Source organism: Odocoileus virginianus, chromosome 10 (genome assembly GCF_023699985.2).
Source record: "Odocoileus virginianus isolate 20LAN1187 ecotype Illinois chromosome 10, Ovbor_1.2, whole genome shotgun sequence".
NCBI lineage: Eukaryota > Metazoa > Chordata > Mammalia > Artiodactyla > Cervidae > Odocoileus > Odocoileus virginianus.
In genome coordinates this window covers 51,105,100-51,124,114 of record NC_069683.1, presented here as the reverse complement: position 1 = coordinate 51,124,114, position 19,015 = coordinate 51,105,100, and the positions used below count along the sequence as shown (strand labels likewise).

At 50.4% G+C, this 19,015-nt stretch overlaps 1 protein-coding gene and 1 long non-coding RNA gene across 4 annotated transcripts in view; both read left to right on the top strand.

Annotated features, from left to right (window-relative positions):
• The window catches only part of LOC139037178 (uncharacterized), a 28,369-nt gene extending 23,688 nt beyond the window's left edge, over window positions 1–4,681 (top strand). The window contains exon 2 of the long non-coding RNA XR_011490025.1: window positions 3,403–4,681. This is a non-coding gene — a long non-coding RNA (uncharacterized lncRNA). The remainder of the gene's footprint in view (window positions 1–3,402) is intronic.
• ZBTB16 (zinc finger and BTB domain containing 16) overlaps window positions 1–19,015 on the top strand; it is a 199,755-nt gene that overhangs the window by 164,065 nt on the left and 16,675 nt on the right. The window lies entirely within an intron of this gene.

Sequence of the window (19,015 nt, the reverse complement as noted above, 5' to 3'; positions counted from 1 at the left end):
ATCAGCCATGGATTTACATGTATTCCCCATCCCTATCCCCCCTCCCACCTCCCTCTCCACCTGATTCCTCTGGGTCCTCCCTCGTGGGATCTTTACTATGGCATAAGAAGAGGTCTTGATTAGTTATGGTATGTGGGATCTAGCCCCCTGATCAGGAATTGAACCTGGGCTCCCTGCATTGGGAGCAGGAAGTCTTAGCCACTGGACCACCAGTGAAGTCCTGTTAGCAGCCTTCTTATTTTCCTCTGTGGCCTCATGGTAGCCACCCATTCATTTATTAAACTAATAATTGGAAGTGAAAGTGTTAGTTGCTCAGTTGTGTCCGACTCTTTGTGACCCCTGTGGACTGTAGACTGCCAGGCTTGTCTGACTATGTAGTTTTCCAGGCAGGAATACTGGAGTGGGTAGCCATTTTCTTCTTCAGGGAATCTTCCTGACCTAGGAATTGAACCTGGGTCTCCCACATTGCAGGCAGACTGTTTACCCTCTGCGGCACCTGGGAATTGGTACCTGAGTCCAGGAGCCCAGCACTGATCCTGGCATTCCTCACATGGTTCCCATCCAGGGATAGTTATAAGGACTGGATGAGATGGGCAGGACACCCTCCAGAACTGTCGCTTAGAAGGTTTGGGGTGATGCAGGGCTTTCTGTCATAAACGTTCTCTAGGTAGATATCTCCAGTTTCCCGTGATGACGATTTGCAGGCATACACGGACGTAGAATATATGTAAGCATCCTGATGCTTGGTGGCAGCTTTTCCAGCCTGGAGGCCCACAGGCAGCAGAAAAGTCAACCTGCTCTGATCTCTGGCCCTAGGGTCTCCATCTACAGGCCACACAGATTCCTTTCCTCTCACAGAATCTGTTTAGGCTCCTTAGGATTTAGGGGAGGGAAGAACCATGTGGCAAAATCACTGAGTAAATAAGAATAATCAAACAGATACTCCCTGGAGAGGTTTCTTTCTATGAAGATGTTAATTAATATGAGCATTCTGGTCTCGCGTTCAGAGGCAGTCTTCTGTGTAAATGGTACACGACCGCCCATCCAACCCTGAGTAAACCGACTCTTTGGGATCTTCGCCTTTTGGGGAATGAACTTCTTTGGGGGAATCAAGCCAGATTCTGTCAGAGATGGAAGTTGCTTTGTCTGAAGTTAAGCACATCATAAAAATTAAAAAAAAAAAATCACAGTGGAAAGAGAAGAAGACACCTTAGCCCTTAGTGCAGCTGAGTTAGAAAATGTTGCAGGGAATCCATGTGCATCCCTCAACCTCCTCTCAGCCTGTCCTGCTTATGTACCGCCATCAATGTTTCAGAAAACCCAAAGCTCATGAGCTTCCCAGGTTGTCAGAGCTGAAAGATTTGAGGGCTGTGTCTGCGCTGTCCTTGTCTGAGGCCTGGTACAGTCCACACGGCCACCTCCCCACTGCTCTGTTCTCCAGGCCCCTGAGATCAAGAGGTGGTGTAGGCTTTCCCCGTGCTGGTATTACTAACGAACTAGTCTTATCTCAATAGGCTGTTGTCTGCAAAAACCAACTAACGTGAGGAGGAGGAAGGGAAGAGCAGGAAGAGGGAGTAGGATGTGTGACCTGGGGAGCATTTGGGGAATGGAGGAGCCAGGGAGAGGAAGACACTGGCCCATCCGAAGAGAAGACCCGGGCTGTGAAAAGGAGTGGGTGTGACCACACGATGTCCATCGGGGCTTGTCGCTGGCGTTCCCTCGTGGAAAACCCTCCTGGAACCAGACAGCCTGCGAGAGTGGTGTAGGGGAACCTGGCTTGAAGTCCTTTGGAAGGATAAGGTCTTTCTTGCTGATCTTTGCCACTGATCCCAGAGGCTGCAAAAGCTCCACAGTACTTCTGTTTGAGTTCAGATGGGAACATTTTGACGATTCCTCACTCCTTTCAATGACCTTTGTGAAAATCCTCCAAGTGAACAATTACTCTAACGTGAATAAACAGAAAGCGTCCTCAGTATTTGCCAATTCTCAGAGGCCCTAGCACTAGTCTTAAAAAATCATAGGCTTCCCACCTTCTCACCCCCCAGAAAAGTTAGGAAGGAGGTGTAAAGATGAATGATTAAGCATTGCTTTCTCATTTCCAAGGGTTTTGAGAAGTGGGGGTAGAGAAATAGTTGTGGACAAGCTGGAAAAACAAAGGGATCTGAATGGATGTGGGCAATGCCAAGGCCCCTTTGCCTGGGACCTGGTATCTCCCAGGGGCTCCCTATGTGGTCACGTTTGCTTATACGGACTCTGGCAGGTCACCCATAGAGCCACAGGAACTGGGTCTTTGACCAGGTCAGAGAGCAACCCTGGGCTCAAATCTGCAAAAGCCTGTTGAACTCTTGAAGAAAAATCAATCTTGAGTTTCCGAGCAGGATGGTATTGGAGATCACAACTTATGTGCGTGATAGTGACACAGCTTTGGGCATTTCCATTAGCAGCTCTGTTTTAGGGGTTTTCCATCTGCTGTAGAGATGGAGTCTCAGAATAGTATAGTATACATCACCCTCTGAAGAAGGTTGAAGCCCACCCAGAGCATGATTTGGGGAAGCGCATTGCCTGAGTGTAGGGGACTCTGTCCTCTGGGCAGCTCAGAGCAAGTCCTGCGGGGAGAGCTGAGGGCCTGCTCTGATCTTAGAGGAGACAGAGGTAGCAGGTGGACACCAGGTGCACATATAGCCTTGGGTCCGTGTCCTGCCAGGGGCCAGGAGGAGTTGCCAGTTTTAACATCAGGTTCCAAACTGTTAGTGACTTGTTGGCTGCCAGCTCACAGCTTTGGCCAGAAAGAAACATCTTGTAACTCCATTCTACAGTCCTTTCATTCAAAGAACTGGATCCTCCTTTGATGCAGATGACTTTCCATCTTGAAGAGACATCTGGGTCATTCTGCACTGGGTACCACATGTACGCCCTGGGTAGTTCTGCACTGGGTACCACATGCACGCCCTGGGTCGTTCTGCCCTGGGTACCACATGTACGCCCTGGGTAGTTCTGTACTGGGTACCACATGCACGCCCTGGGTAGTTCTGCACTGGGTACCACATGTACGCCCTGGGTAGTTCTGCACTGGGTACCACATGCACGCCCTGGGTAGTTCTGCACTGGGTACCACATGTACGCCCTGGGTAGTTCTGCACTGGGTACCACATGTACGCCCTGGGTAGTTCTGCACTGGGTACCACATGTATGCCCTGGGTAGTTCTGCACAGGAGGGCTTCCAGGTTGGGAGGAGAAGCCAAGCCCAGGAGAGCCCATGCCCAGACTCTGGAGCATATGGATACGCGTTCACACTTGTCAGTCATACTATTAAGTATATTGTAACAAATATTTAAGCTTGTAAGGGATCCGTTTACAACACACTTTTTGGTGGTTTTTTTTTTTTTAATCTCAATTTATCAGCTTTCGGATGATCACTACACCAAAATACGCTGTTCCCAGAACGCCACGACACAAAGACTGCAGACATCTTGCTAAAGATTATTCTACAGTCAGGAAAACTAATCATAGAAACAGACAGGCCCAGAAGCCTGCAACTCACAGGGAATGTGGGCTGGTGGTGGAATGGCTGAAGAGGGTAAGGTGGCATGTTTTACTTGAAGTCATAAGAATCAAATGTTAATGGCTTGGACTTTAGAAATTGTGACTTGCTAAGAACCGTGGACCAAACCCACAGAGATATTAATAGGTTAAAACTTTGTGTATCATTTGTTTATTTATCCACTCAGTAAATATTTATCAACACCCGTTATGTACCTAATAGTATATTAGGCTCTGGGAATGCAGTGGTGACTAAAACAGAATTCATGTCCTCATGGGGCTCATGTCTTACAGGGAGGCAGACAGATAAGTAAGCAAGTCACGTACAGAATAAATATTGTTACAGTGGAGGCATAAGATGTTATAAGAGCACACATGGAGGCCTCCACATGGATGGGGAATCGGGGAGGCTTCTTGGAGGTGGTGTCTTCTGCAGGATGAGAAATTATTAAGTAAAGAAAATAGGTTACTGGGGGAGAAAGGGAAGAATGCCAGACTGACGTCAGCACCCTGAGTTGGAGACAAGTTAGGCAGATGTGTGAACTGAAAAATGGGAGTGGGGAGTAGTGCTGAGGCCTGACTGTGGAAAGATGATGGACATTAACTGTGAAAGACCCCTAAAAACCTTAAGTAACTGTGTGTTTTTCCTGAGGGTGACAGGGAGCCATTAAAAGGTCCTCGGAAAGTGACATCAAATTATGTTTTAGAAAAATGACTTGGACTACGCAGTTGTGAATAGACTGGAGGGGTTTATACTGAAGGCGACATTGGTAAGGACAGTATTGCCGTAATCCAGGCAAGAAACTGTGGTAGCTTGAACCAGTGTAGTTACGGTGAGGATGGATAAGAAGTGGGTAAAGTTCATGGTATTTAGGAGGCTGAAGAAATTTGATAACTGATCTGTTGTGGAAGGTGAGAGAGAAAGGAATCAAAGGTGATTGCCCCTTTTCTTGGGGCCCAGTGGGTGACAGTGAGCCCTTAATGAAATCGGGGTGAAGGAGAAGAAGGAGAAGAACTTTGTTGTTGCTGTTGTTAAGATGATGAACAGTTTTGGTGTCATGGTAGTGAGGCTTGTGTGACATCCAGTGGGGACCCATCCAAGAGGCATTTAGATTCATTGTTATGTCTGGGATTCAGGAAAGAGAGAGATTTGCTGGCCATGTATCTATTGGCATCATCAGCATATAAATGATTCTTGAAGCCAGTGAGTTTACAAAACGAGAGGAGAGCTTGGAACAGAATCCAGAGGAACTCCAATGTCCTGTGCCATCGAGGATAGTCACAACCCATCATGGAGATTAAAACAGAGTTGCTGGAAGAAACCGGATGGAGACCAGGAGAGTGGTGTCATGAAAGAGGTTTCTAAAGGGAAGAAGTAGTCGTCAATCTTAATGCTGCCGTTAAGCCCCCTAAGAGGAAGACTAGAAACATCTGTTGGATTTAGTGACATGGGGGTCACTGGTTATCAGAGGCGAACAGTCTTGGTCTTTGTGGAATGATGGAAGCAGGGCTGAGATCATGGTGGGTTGAGGAGTGAATGAGCACATGGGAAGGGGAGGCAGCGTGTGTAGGCAGCTCTAAGAGTGGAGGAGGCGAGGAGTTAGACTGATCCAAGGGTAGCATTTGGCGGGGGTGGGGGTGATACAGTGGCAGGATAATGGGCAAGGGAGTTCAGGAATTGGCCAGGAAGCAGATGGGAGTTGAACCATGGGCCCTGAAGTCGGGGCTGATGGAAAAAGAAGGCAGAAAGGAAGGACATGTTGGGGATCACTGGGGTCCGAGAACAGTTCTGGTGAGAGTAACTGGATGGGAGAGCTAGAAGGGAGGGAAGGAGGTTTCAATGTAATATTTCAGAGGAATAGCTCTTACAGGTGATGAAAGGTGCGTTGTATTCTCTGTCAGCATCTCCTGGAGTGGGCCTGCACAGTTCAGAGTGAAGGTGAAGGTGTTAGTCACTCAAGTCATGTCTGACTCTTTGCAACCCCTTGGACTGGAGTTCGCCACCCTCCTCTGTCCATGGAATTCTCCAGACAAGAAGAGTGGGGTGGGTTGTCATTTCATTCTCCAGGGGATCTTCCCGACCCAGGGATTGAACCCGGGTCTCTTGCTCCGCAGACAGATTCTTTACCATCTGAGCCATCAGGGAAACCCTCAGTTCAGGTTACCTAAGTTCAAACACCAAATCCATTATTTACACACCTGTCTCCCTCCGGCCTTCAATCAAGTCCCTGGATTCCTGCTCTAATCAGCTACCAATTCTCCACTCCCTGCCGTCTCACACTGTGGTGGTTGTTGGTTTTAGTTGCTTAGTCATGTCTGACGTAGTCCATGACCCCATGGACTGTAGCCTGCCAGCCTTACCTGTTCAAGAGATTCGCCAGGCAAGAATACTGGAGTGGGTTGCCATTTCCTTCTCCAGGCGATCTTTCCAAGCCAGGAATCGAACCCGGGTCTTCTGCATTGCAGGCACGTTCTCCACCGACAGCTGCGACAGAAGCTCTCACACTGTGGTAGACTCATGTATTACCTCCAACCTTCTCAGCAAGCTTGAATTGTGGGTGTTATCACTCTAATAAAGAAAAACCAAGACCCAGAGATGTTAGTAAATTTGCCTACGATTCTCTAGCTAGTAAGTAAATGGCAGAGCCAGATTCTATCTGACTTCAGAGTTGAGACTTCTTGCTCTCCATTTCTTGGACTGCAAGCTTAGTGAGGGCAAGAAGTGTCTTCTTAGGGCTAAAACCTTGTTATTTGATGCCTGTGCAGAATTGGAGCTCAAGAAATGCTGGGTGCCAGGGTACATGAGAAAATGAGTGAGTGGTGCTAAGAATGATACTCCAATGCTATCTCCTAAGGGAAATAAAAGTACTGCCACTCCAAGAGAGACATGAAGATCATTGGCAAGAAGGAGGGGCAGCTGTGGTAATCAAGTGGCATCGTGTTGGATGAATAGAACAGAGGTGTCTGCTCGGGCTCTTTTGTGACCAGGGTGCTGGGCGCTTGGCTGTGGCATGGGAGAGTCGACTGTCAGCTTTCCCATCTGCGCTGGGGCCAGCCTCAAGTTCCAGTCCTGGCAGGGAGTGGCCTAGAACCTCGGGAGGAGGAACTGAGAAGGGAGGGACCTAGGAAATAGAACCCGCAGGGGAGAAATGAGAAGGCCCAACCACTCCCTGACACTCCCCTGTGTTTCCTTTTTAGAATGTGAGGCTAGGGCTTCTCTGCAGACCTTCCATCACATTGTCAAGGGGCGTGTGTGTGTGTGTGTGTGTGTGTGTGTGTGTGTGCGCGCACGTGTGCATGTGAGGGCGTGGGCAAGGAGGCCCAGGTTCCTCACCAGTTGTCTGAAGAGCATCCATGCTCCCTGGTGCAGGCTCAAGGCCCTGGCTGATGTCCTCTGGGTGGCTACCCCATCCCTTTCCCTGGGAAAGACTTGGTGAGTCAGGTTCGCAGCCTGCTTGAAGGGAGGGGACTCCCACGTTTGGGGGAAGTGGGGAAGGCTGGTGGACCATGTGGTTTGGCTTTTGTTCCTGACCGCATCCTTCTCTCCCACACTCCCCGAGTAGCAGAAAGGACAGTTTCCTCCTTCCAGGCTTTAAAGGCCACTGCGCGCTGCCTGACGCGACCGCAGGGCCTAGTCCTCAGGCCTCCCTGCCTCCCTCTGGTCGCCTGTCTGTTCAGCAGGTCTGTATATTCATCGTCCTCTGTCTCCCACCATCATTACCAGCCCATTTTTTCTCCATGGGCCGAGGCCCGGGGTCCAGAGGAGAGTTGTGGGGCCCGGGGGCAGTGGCCCCTTGCCCTCAGTCTCCACATCAAGCATGCTCCTGCCACAGCCCATCCCCCCCAAGCTGTGTGCACGCACCCGCACCCCACCCGCCGTCTACTTCCGAGGGCTGCGTGCTGGAGGCGAGGTGTGGGCAGTAGGCAGGGGAGCCTGGTGAGCAGATGGGGCCCTTAAAGGATCACAGAGCCCATCCTCCTATGTCCCAGATGAGATCGAGGGTCAGAGAGAGGACATTCATCTATTTGATCTTTCATCCGCTGGTCTGTCCTTTCCTCTGTCCAATAAAGATTCATCAGACACCTGTCAGATCCAAGAGCCACAGCCACGAGGTCCCCTGCTCTCACGCAGCTTTTGTTCTGATGGGGAGGGAGACACCATAAACCTTGAACTTGAAGCAGCTCTGCCACGGCTAGTTGGCAGCCACAGAGCTGAGCCTGGACCTTCTGCGGTGCCCTTTCCGGGACCCGTGTGTGATGACTCCCCACCTTCCTTGGAGCCTGAGCTTCAGTTCTCTCTAAAAAGCAGATGGAAGCATTTAGAAGGATTGAAACTGGATTTTAGCCTTGATACTTCTGAGCAGCAGAGGGTCATAGAAGTCCATGTAACTTTTGACGAATTGAGACTGAGGATTCTTCTCGTTATTTTGGTAAAATGTATCTCACATAGGATTTAGCATTTTTTTTTTTTTTTTTTTAGGATTTAGCATTTTAACCATTTTTAAGAGTGCTATTCAGTGGCATTAGGAAATGGCAGCGCACTTCAGTATTCTCGCCTGGAGAATCCCATGGACAAAGGAGCCTGGTGGGCTACACAGTCCGTAGGGTCACAGAGTCAGACATGACTGAGCACGCACGCACAGTACTCAGTGGCATTAAGTACGATCGCATTCTTGTGCAGACATCACCACTATCCGTCCACAGAACTTTTTCATCTTCCCAAACCGAAACTCTGTCTCCATTGAACAGTAATTCCCTCTAAGTCCCCCGAGCCCCTGGACCAGGAATTCTTCACATTTCGTGCCGTGGGCCCCTTGGGAAATCTGGTGAAACCTAGGAACCCTGCCTCAGAATAATGTCTCCAGTTGCATAGGATGAAATACCTAAGATTACAAAGGGAAACTTTAAATACAGATAGCAAAATATTTTTACACCATTTGTAATGTAGTTCATATGTGTGATCCTTTGTCATCCTGCTAACAAGCTCAAGCAGTGGTTGGGTATCTGCAGTTGGCATAAATAGTTCAAGGTAACTGCAACATTTCTTCTAACGTGGTGTGAAAATACCTAGCTATCTGTGCATGAACAGGTCACAAGTTCGGTTCATCTGACTGCTTTGTCTCTTTCACTCCCCCATTGAAGGAACTGCTGAATTTCAGTTTGTTGTTGTTTTTTGGTCGCTAAGTCATGTCCGACTCTTTGCCGACACCGTGGCCTGCAGGATACTAGCCGCCTCCACTGTCTCCGGGAGTTTGTTCAGTTTCACGTCCATTGAGTTGGTGATGCTATTGGACCATCTCACCCTCTGCCGCCGCCTTCTCCTTTCACCTTCAGTCTTTCCCAGCATCGGTTAGAGGTTGGTAAAAATTAAAAGGGAATATTTTCTCCTCCACGATCAGCAGCCTCCTGAATTTTCTCCCTGGGTTGTGTCGGGGTTTCTTGGCCTGGAGGTTCGGAGAGGTCTTGCGGAGCCAGTTTGCTCCATCTTTTCCGCCTAAGAGGGCAATGCCCAGGGCCAGGAGTGTGCTGATGGGTAGGACATGTGACGGAAACCCTCCCTGTGCACCGGCTCGAGAGAGAGGGATGGCGGGAACATCACAGGAACCCAGCCAACAGGGGACGAGGTGCCCCCTTTCTCCCCAAGCTGCCAGCCTGCTGTCTGAGGTGGGCGGGGCCAGCGCCCTCTGGAAGCGTGCCTTCTGGCAGGCTCCCCGCCCCCCTTCTACCCCCTTGTCCAAAGGCTCAATGCAGAAGGGAGCCATATGGTCCTTTGTGGACACATTTTCCCTAGTACAGTATCTTCCTGGTGTGAATGCAAGGGCCTGGCTCCCCAGTGTCAGCTGTGTGTCCCCTCCCCCCGCGATGCCCCATCTCCCATCGCCAGTCCAGAACATAGCAGGTTGTGGGGGGCAAGCTCACTGAGTTGGGGAGCCCTGCAGAGTCAGGGTGAGTGAGGCGTCTTTTTAGTAACACCCAACCGCACGCACTCACACAGAAACTGTTGAAGTCAAATGTCTCAAAGTCAGATCCCTTTTTAGTATGAATTTGCTGTGTCTCATTCTGAGCACTAATTCCAATTTAATTGCAAGTGGCCTGAAGCCTCTTCAATAGGAGTAACAAATGGTTTGATTTTGTAAACTTCATCAGACTGCATTTTAAATGCGACACAGTAGCCCAACTCGAATGCCAATGAAGCAGTGGAGTAGCTCTCTGTTTACTAATTATCCGTTTTTACTCCAAGCCACGCTGGCTGGCTTGTCTGATTAAATCGGATTTGTGGGATAGAGAACAGCTAGCAGAGTTTTCTCTATAGTAAACGAGATTGAAACTATGGGCCGCCTGGCTGCACACTGTAAATTATATTTCCTTTTAAAGGGGACGTGTCTCTTTTATTTCTGTGGCGCCCCTTCTGCATATTAAACCTCGTGGCGCAGAAATGTACCTGGCTCCTTCTAAATCCAGCCTCCTCGCGCCGTCCACCAAGTAGCCAGTGCGCTTCTGTCGCTTTCCATCTCCCTCTCCGAAGGACCAGAAAGGAAATTGGCGGCTACGTCCTTTATTGACCTCCCACACTCCTTTTCTTTTTTAATCCTTGGCATTTCTCCCCTCTATTCTAGGGGTGAGTTTTCATTATTTCATTATTCTAAAAGGTCCCTGTGATGATATGGATTCTTACAATTCATCTTGAGTTGGATAACACAGAGTTCTAGCAATAAAATTTACTGATACCCAATGTGGATTGGGGTTTAACTTTTCTGAAAGACGAGAATATTGGTGGCATTGGGTGGGCGGGCCTGAGTTGGTTGTGACAATGTGGGTGATGGAAGAGCCAATTTCTGAAAACTTAAATTTGTTCTTCAGTCCACCCTGGAATGAAATCCTTTCTTCTCACCAGGGTGAAATTTAGATCCCAGTGTTCCTCACTGTGATCCAGCAGAGAAGGTATGGCTGGAGGAGTGGATGTTGTGGACCAGTGCTCACTGTGTAGCCTGTGTCAGGGTTTAACTGGTTTCTTCTACCCACTTGCTGGGGTCTGGGGTCTGGCCTTAAGCTCCTGGTCTCTCTTTAATTGTTTATTCCTCTGTCCCCAGAGGGCTTCCCTGGTGATTCAGATAGTAAAAAATCTGCCTACAATGCAGGAGACTCCTTCATCCTTTCCGTCACACACACACACACACACACACACTGAACCCAAGGCAGCCCTGAATAAGGTGTAATCAGGTTGTGCTTAAACTCTCCCGTTGCTAAGGTTTGACTCCACAAGCTAGACCTGCCTGCCCTGCCTGCACTCCCTGTCTGTGCACCAGAAGCTTTTTATATTTTAATTTGCTTCTGAATGTCCTGCAAAATTAACGGTGTGCGGACTTTTCCCTCTCTGGCCATTGTGTGCGGTACAGTACAGGCAGGCCTGGCAGTGCCTCTGATAGCCTGGTTACCGTGGGAATGAATGGCCACCGCACTCTCAGGCTCACAGCCCTCCTTCTAATTGTTGACAGTAAAAAGCGTTTAAATGCTGCTTAATTTGTAATCATCTTCTGGGGGGTTGGGGGGAAGGAGAAGAACCATTAAAATGTCAGTAAAATGAATACATCCATCTCTCTCTCTCTCTGTCTCTTTGGTTTGGTTTTGTTTATTTATATGGGATGGTTTCCTTTGCAGTGCCCAGTGTTTGTCTGAAACAACCAGTATTGCATTTGATTTTGAGTTTCCGTCTCCCCCAGCCCCTGCTCCCCTTCCCGCCCTGTTCGTCCCCAGCCTTTGTCTACAGAGGCCTCTCTCCTCATCTGTCCCTTCTCGTCTAGGTAGGCCTCCCTGCTGGTTCATCCTCATCATCTCTGAAATGCACTGGGATTTACAGGACCGTTTAGATAAGACCCCAGCTGAGCTGATATCTTTTTTTCCATTGATCCCTCTTCTGGGTCCCAGTTCTAGCCTGGGGGGCCTCAAGATGGTTTTGGGGATGCCTGGATCTAGGGAGATGGGCTGTGTTGAAAAACATCTTGTACACCTGAAGAAGAAGAGAGAGGGAAGCTGCCTGGGAATAAGTTGTTGTATCACTGCGATAAGGAAATTGGGTCTCATCTTCAGGTGGAACCGCAGCACCCTCCCGTGAAGCCTTGGACACACAGCTGAAAGCTGAAGTGCCTGCTGTGTGTTGGGCAGAATGCTAAGGAGATGAGGCCACTGGAATCAGGGGGTCTGGTTCTCTGCCCCACCATGGTTGTGTTTCTGTCGCCCAGTGCTGGGGCCCTGAGAGAGAAAGCCCCTTCTCCCCTCTCCCCTCCCCATCAGCCTGGCCCTCGCCCTGCAGAGAGGCTGGCAGGGACTCTCAGACCCAGCAGCTCATGAATTGCCCTTCTAGGCGTAGGGCCAGTTCTAGGAGGTACTGAGTAACAGGTGGCCCCTTGAGAGAAGGACCTAGCAGGGTCTCTCGAGTCTTGCTTGGCCTGTCTTCCTAAACACCCCTGTCTCTCAGGACAGGCAGAGGGTTCGGAGGGAGAGACCTGGAGCGCCCAAAGCTAGGGCTCAGTCAGGCTTAGCTCTCTTCTGTGCCTCTCCTGGGGCTGGCCCTCTGTGAGCCAAAGATGGTGGTTCCCAGTGAAGCTCTGAGGTTCTCTTTAACCAAAGAAAAACTGTCAAGGGGGACTTTGAAGGAGAAATGTCTGGAATGCATCTTAGCCAGGGAGAAAGGCCTTTCAGCGTCCAGCACCTTCTTACAGGCCTAGGATTACTGACAAAGTGAAGGCAGGAGGAGAAGGGGTCGACAGAGGATGAGATGGTTGGATGGCATCACTGACTCAGTGGACTTGAGTTTGAGGAACCTGTGGGAGAGGGTGAAGGACAGGGAAGTCTGGCGTGCTGCAGTCCATGAGGTCATAAAAAAGAGTTGGACACAACCGAGCGACCGAATACACAGAGTGAAGGGAAACTTGAAGATTGCTGACTTCTACCTGTATTCTTCTGATGAGGAAATTGAGGCCCAGAGAGGTCCAGGAACCTACCTGAGCAGGCACAGCAAGTTAGCTGCTGAGCCAGGACTTGAGGATGGGCCTTCCAGTGCTTTCTACCCTTCTGGTCCTCTTCAACTGGGAGCCGGTAGTGAGACGTCACCGGAGGGGGAAGGGCAGGAGGACCAGGGCAGGACGATTACCCTGGCGTGTCCATCGCACGTTTCAGGGCTTCTTTCCCAGAAATCTCAGGACCAGGGGGCTCCTGACTTCTTCCAGGCCAGCTCTCACACAGCCTGGTAGAGAGCGGCAGGCTTCTCGCTGTGGTTATAGGCCACAGGTGCAGAGCTGAATACATGCCAAGGAGGCTGGATTGAGGAAGGAACCCATTGCAGCTCTGGGTTTATTTGCACCCATCTACCCACCAAAGGAAGGAAGTTGGGAGCCCTTGGGTTTCAGGAACCTTCTGGGCAGACAGGTGCCTTGCCTGTCTCCTTTGATCTTCAGTCCTGCAGAAGAGACAGCGTAGAGAAATTGCGGAAGTCAGTCCTTCTCTGCCTCTTGGGAGGAGAAGCCGGGTACTGGTCCTTCTAGACAGCCCGAGGCCCCTCCTCTCCCAGAAGGCCTTCAGAGGCCCATCTCCCACCGCCAGAGTGGGCAGCACCCAGGAGCTGCTTCCATTTCCGACCCCTGCTCCTGGGCCAGGCAGGCTCTGCGGGGCTGGGCTAGGTTTAAGGGACTGCCGGCCGCCCCTCTCCACTCAGGGCTGTTGAAGTTGGTCCAATTTTTCAATCGTGGGCCAATTAGTTTCACAAATGGGGGCCCCCGTGGTGCCAGGGCGCATTTGTTCCGGGCCTGCGCACTGGCCGGGCCCCATTGTCCTGCCTCCCACCCCCGTGGGGGCCCATTGTCCTCGCCCCCAGCGGGGGCTGCTCACGGCTGATTTATACGGGCAGGCGTCCTGCGGCACCGCCACAGCTGGCCGAGGTGCTTAAGGCCTCGGACCCCCTGACCTCTGCCCCAGTCCTGCTGTCATTTTGAAAGTTACAGACCAGAGGGCCGCATACCTCTCCGGATTTACTTTCCTCCCCCCACTCCGCATGCACCGTGTCCCTTCCCTTTTTCCTCCTTTTGCTCTTGGCGGTGGCAGTCTGGGCTCCTTCTAGAACGTCTGGAAGGGTCCAGGAGCTGGGCTGGGGTGGGGACGAGGGGCAGGTGGGAGGTTCCAGGAGAGGCGGCCGGTCTGATGGGGAGGCGGTGGCTGCGGCTTCCTCACAGGGCCTCTTCGTCCTTGATCCCTTAGTTTCCTCTCTGATGTGGGGCAGGGGGAGTGTGTTCCCATTGGTGCAGCGCTGCCAGGGACCCCGGGACTCGGTTTGACATCTTGCAGTTGAGTTTGCCCTCGCCACCTTTCTGCCCAGGGCCTGTGCATCCTGGACAGAGCAGCCCAACATAAGGAAACTGGAGGCGGTCATGTAACCAGGCAGCAGTGCACAGATGTGACTCCCTCCTAACCCGTGGACTCTCTCTTGCCAACCAAATTCAACTCTCCTCTTCCTTTTTACTGCTTTTCCTTTCTTTTCCACCCCCCTCCCCCGTTCTTGTCCCCTTCCACCAGTTTCTCCCCCTCTTTGGCTCCATTTGTTGGAATGATTGACAAAATTAGTAAATCCATTCATGTTACTTTTATTGTGCAGGTCTCAATAAATCCCCCCGTGTCCGGGGTGCACCTTAATGAGCTAGTGAGCTGACAAATTTGTTTACTGTAGCTGGAGGTGCCGAGTAATGAAATGCGTTTGTGTCTGCAGCTCACTGCTAAACAAATACACAGTTTTCTGGGCGCCAGCCTTGCCTGCTGCTGCTTGAGGATGTGGCCACACTCCCCAAGAGACTGAGAGTGGTGTGTGAGTGAGTGTCTGCCTTCGTGTGTGTGTGTGTGTGTGTGTGTGTGTGTGTGTGTGTGTGTGTGTGTAGAGCACACACATGCCCTGACACTTGTAATCACTCCCCAGTCCATGTCTTAGTTCCAAAACAAATTTGAATCAGCAGCTCCAGCTCCTCCCCCTTTGGTTATTCATTGAGCTCCTCCCCCTTTGGTTATTCATTGAGAACTCTACTCCCTGGGCTAATCATAGGAAACCCCAACATTCCCCCTTTCCCTGGAAATGGAAGGTTATGTTGATGTATGGGTGCCTCCCAAGATTCTAAGCAGATAAGAAATAAAGGAAAATGTGGCACGGAGGGCTGGATAAGGAGACTGGACTTGACGAGACTGAAGTTGACAAGAAGGTTAAGATGCTATGGTTTTCAGCTCCTGGCTTGGTTTGGGAAGCTGTAACGAAGCCGATGGTTAAAGGTGCCCTAGAAGTAGGTGATGATATGTAGGAGACACGCACCAGTGCACAGATTTGTGGCTAATTTGGTTTGAGGCAAGCCTACCAAAGATGTTTTTTCAGCCTTCCCTACCCTTCTTGGGAGAGAGGCTGTAGGCAGTAAAGGAAGCAGTGGGACTGGTCTCCCACTCTCCAGCAGCTGTCGCTCCCAGGGCGGGAGTGGGGGGTTAGTGGGCTGACATTTTCTTGGACTGGGCCGACTGGGCCCTCTTTGTGCACATAGCTAGCCTTCACAGGAAGGCTGGGAGTTGCGGGTTCATCCCAAATGATGCTTCAGCTTGTGCCCAGGAGGAGAGCAAGAGCAGGATTCGTTTGGTACTTTCTTCAGTAGATCCCTTGAAAAGGACCCAAGCCTGAATGATGGCTCAGGGGGGTCAGTAGAGAGGCACCCCTGCCCATGTCATGCGCTGGGCTTTTGCTTCCTTTCTATCTGCTCCTGGTCCTGTCCCCACCCACCCCCACCCCCCCCACCACACACCTCCAGCCTCTTGGGATGCAGACAGAGCCTTCCTGCCTTCCGTGTGAGTCAGCCCTGGGCTGCTTGTCTCTGTCTGTCTGTTTCTCCTGCACGGTGGATGACGCAGCTCTGCCACTTTTTTAGCAGTGACCTGGGGCGGAGGGGGAAGGAGGAGAAAGATGGGGAAGAGGGAGAGGTGGGCAGTTTCTGCGACAGTTTTGGTGTGTGGTTACAAGGCTTCACAGGACTGGAAATGGTGTCTTAGGAAAGAGTACTCCTGAAGGTCAGAGGAAGTAAAGTAGGTAGGCCTGTCTGAGGACTTGGGGATAGGGTGGGGGTGGGAGGGTGGAGGTGAGAGGTGGTTCCAGTTTAAATCAAGATTTTCACACGGTCTCCCCCCCTCCAAATTTGCTATTTTCTTTCCTCTGGAAAGAGGAAGTTGCAGGGGATGGGGAAGCAGCTCTTTCTTGGGTGAGGTTGGGTGGGGTTGCACATGAGAAGCCCATCCTTGGCTTATGTGCAAGCACACGCTTATACACACGCACACACATGTAACAGCCACAGCCGGCTTACCAAAAAAAGCCCGAATATATTTAGATCCCTCTGCTCTTTTGATTAAGAAACTGCTTATGTCTAGGGTTAATAAGAGCCTTGCTCCAAGAAGGTGTAGCACCTGAATGTCTTCTCCAGCTGTGTGCCCCTCTGATCCTGTTCCTGCCTTTCTATTAAAGAGCTAATTGGTATGGAAATGGTACAGGTGTAAACATGAGGGTTTTTGTGTCTCATAATTTCAGACCCAGTCATCACCGGGGTGAAATAAATACCCTAGGTTGGTGTCACCCCTCCTGCCTCCTGTTCCATCCTAGCCTTGGCTTCCTCCCGTTCTTTTTTGTTATTGTTGTTGGCTAAAATTAAACTTGCTTTAAATTGGGAATCTGTGAGTCGTTCAGGCCCTGCAGTGGCTGCACTGCCCTTGAGGATGGAAGGCGGGTGTGGTGGGGGCCACCATCTCCAGGTAGGACTGATGCAAAGGAGGGTACAGATATTTGCATGCTCTTCCCCACCTTGCCTAGGGCCTCTCTCCATCAACCCCACCACACCCATTCCTTCCTCCTGGTTCATATTCCCTTCAGACTAGGCAGACACCCTTGGGGTCCAGCCTAAAATGGAGGCCCATTCATAAGAGCAAAGGGGGTACTATTCTTTGACCTGATAAATGATTTCTTTGGGCCACGCCTAATTTATGTATCTGATTTACATTTGAATGTACAGATTGATTGAAAACAATACCTGTGTAGGATTTACATACTCAATAATTTTTGCCAGTTGCCTATTAACAGCATTATGAAGTTGGTGTTGGACAGGGCCGCTGAGTCGTGAATACCATTTCCTACATGAAGATATGAGGCCAAGGGCAGCAGGTACCTGGCCCTAGGTCACAGAGTCAGGAAGGGCTTCACCTTTGGGTGAGAACCAGGGTCTGCTGACTATATCACTGCATGAAGGTGGCAAAACTGATCCTTCTGTGGGCTGGGTCTTTGCTTCTGGGTAGCAGACCTAAGACATGGAGCCAAACCAGGGTGTCCTGTTCAGCCCACTAGACAGACATGAGAGGCCCCAAAGATATCAGCTCTCAAGGGGTCACTGGGCATTACTCATTTCCAAGCAACATCTTATTGGAAGCTCTGCATTCAGTCTGGGCTTTCCCCAGCTCTAGCCATCCATTGCTTTGTAGCATGACTTTCCCATCCTGTGACCCCCTGTGCTCTTTGTGATTGCCCCACAACCCCTTATTTATTCTTTTAAAAGAAACAGCTCTTTATTGATTATTATTACTTTATATTTTCTTGGCTGTGCTGTGCAGCATGTGGGAACCTGAGTTCCCTGACTGGGGCTTGAACCTACCCCCTTGCATTGGAGTCTTCATCACTGGACTGCCAGGGATATCCATCCTTATTTATTGTTGAATGCAACATGTAGCTGTTGAGTGCCTACTATATGCCAGGCCCTGTGATTTATGTTGGGGGATATAATGATGAAGAAAGTGCTTTTGCTTTGGAGGGCTTACCATCTCCTACCATCTACTGGACAGAGCTACATGTCAAAAATAAGTACAACAAAGGGTTTAATAGTTGTGCTGGGATCGTGAGGGCTCAGAGGAAGAAGATGTTCTTGGCACTGAGTCCTAAACAGTGTCTCTCATCCAAGATGCCTTCTCTAGAGTCAGTTTCCTGGAAGAAATAGCCCAGAGTCGATAAAACAACATCGGCTTGTGTATCGTGCAGAGTGGCCGTGATCTGTATCCAGGTTGTTCACTGCAGGAGGATGCCAAGCTGAGGGAGAAACAGAGGCTGGAGTCCAGCCGTCTTTCCGTGCCAGAGCTGTGTGCCCAGGCAAGGATCTGTGTTGGGCTAGAGAAAGAGGCATTATTTTCTAATTCAGACAAAGGCATCCTCTAGGTTGGCTTTAGTTCTGCTACCACTTCATAGCTAAGAAGCTTTTCCACTTGGGTATCTCATTGGATGCTCTCAGCAGCCACAAGCAGTGTGGCAAAGGATGAACAGACTCTGGTCCAGAGAAGCTGAGTGACTTGCTCTGGGTTGCAAGGCAAGTGAGCGGCTGAGGCAGGATCCACGTACTTCTCTGGTCTCCCTCGTGTCCTGCCGGCCCGCTGATTTCTGAAGGTCTTTTGCAACCAGTGGCGGCTCCTTGCCTCTCCCCTGTGTGTCAGGCCTGAGGTTCCTCCAACAGCAGAGGAAGGAGCAGTGAGCGTCTCAGGGGCTCAGGCATTGAAGGGAGCAGAGTTCTAACGCTGCCGGGCCCCTTGCTTCACCCTACATCTCACTGCAGCTAATGAATTGCTAATACAATTTTCTAGATAATTTTATTTCCATAGTCCCACATTTTAATGTGTTTCCAAAAGCTAGCATTTATTTGCTTAATCTCCCAGTGTAATAGAATCTGCCCTGACTCATCATACATGCGAACAATCAGCTAGGCAGAAACTACAGCAAATTGTTTAATAAGTCAAATCTAGTCTCTGGATTTTTTAACTTACATGCACCAATAGCTTTTCTTGTGTGTCATCCGTTTCTCACCCACTCCTCCTCTCCCGCCCTTTCATTTTTCCTTTAAAGATATTTTCTATCCTCTCAGCTGCTGATCTCCAAACAGAAGAATGGGGAGTGGAGGGGGGGCCCTCCTTTCTTCATCTCTGAGCCCCAGGCAGTGTCATCAGTGACCAGGGGGAGCCCCTGTGCCCTATGGAATGCCTAGGAAAGAGAGACCACCTTGGGGACGCTGTAATAGATCCTTTCCAGGTGGTCACTGCATGACTTTACCCTTGTCACCACCGAGGTGCAGAGCCGATGTCCAGAACTTCCGATGCATGAAGCTTCCTGACTTGAGCCCAGGCTGAGGGTCCTGTCCTGCCATTGCCCTGGGATTCCACTTCGCCAGTCCTCCTCTGTCCTCCCAGCCCCTACCTTAGACTGGTTCCAGCACTCCTCCAGTGATAACACAAAAGCCGTCACCTTTGTCCCTGATCTCAGCCACTTTGCCTCTGCCGTTGGTCCCCACTTAGCCCCCAGGGGCATTGCCTTCATGTACTGGTTGGAACATGCTAGCCCCCGCTCCCTGCATCTTTTCCTGGCACCCCTGAGGGATGAAATCTAACC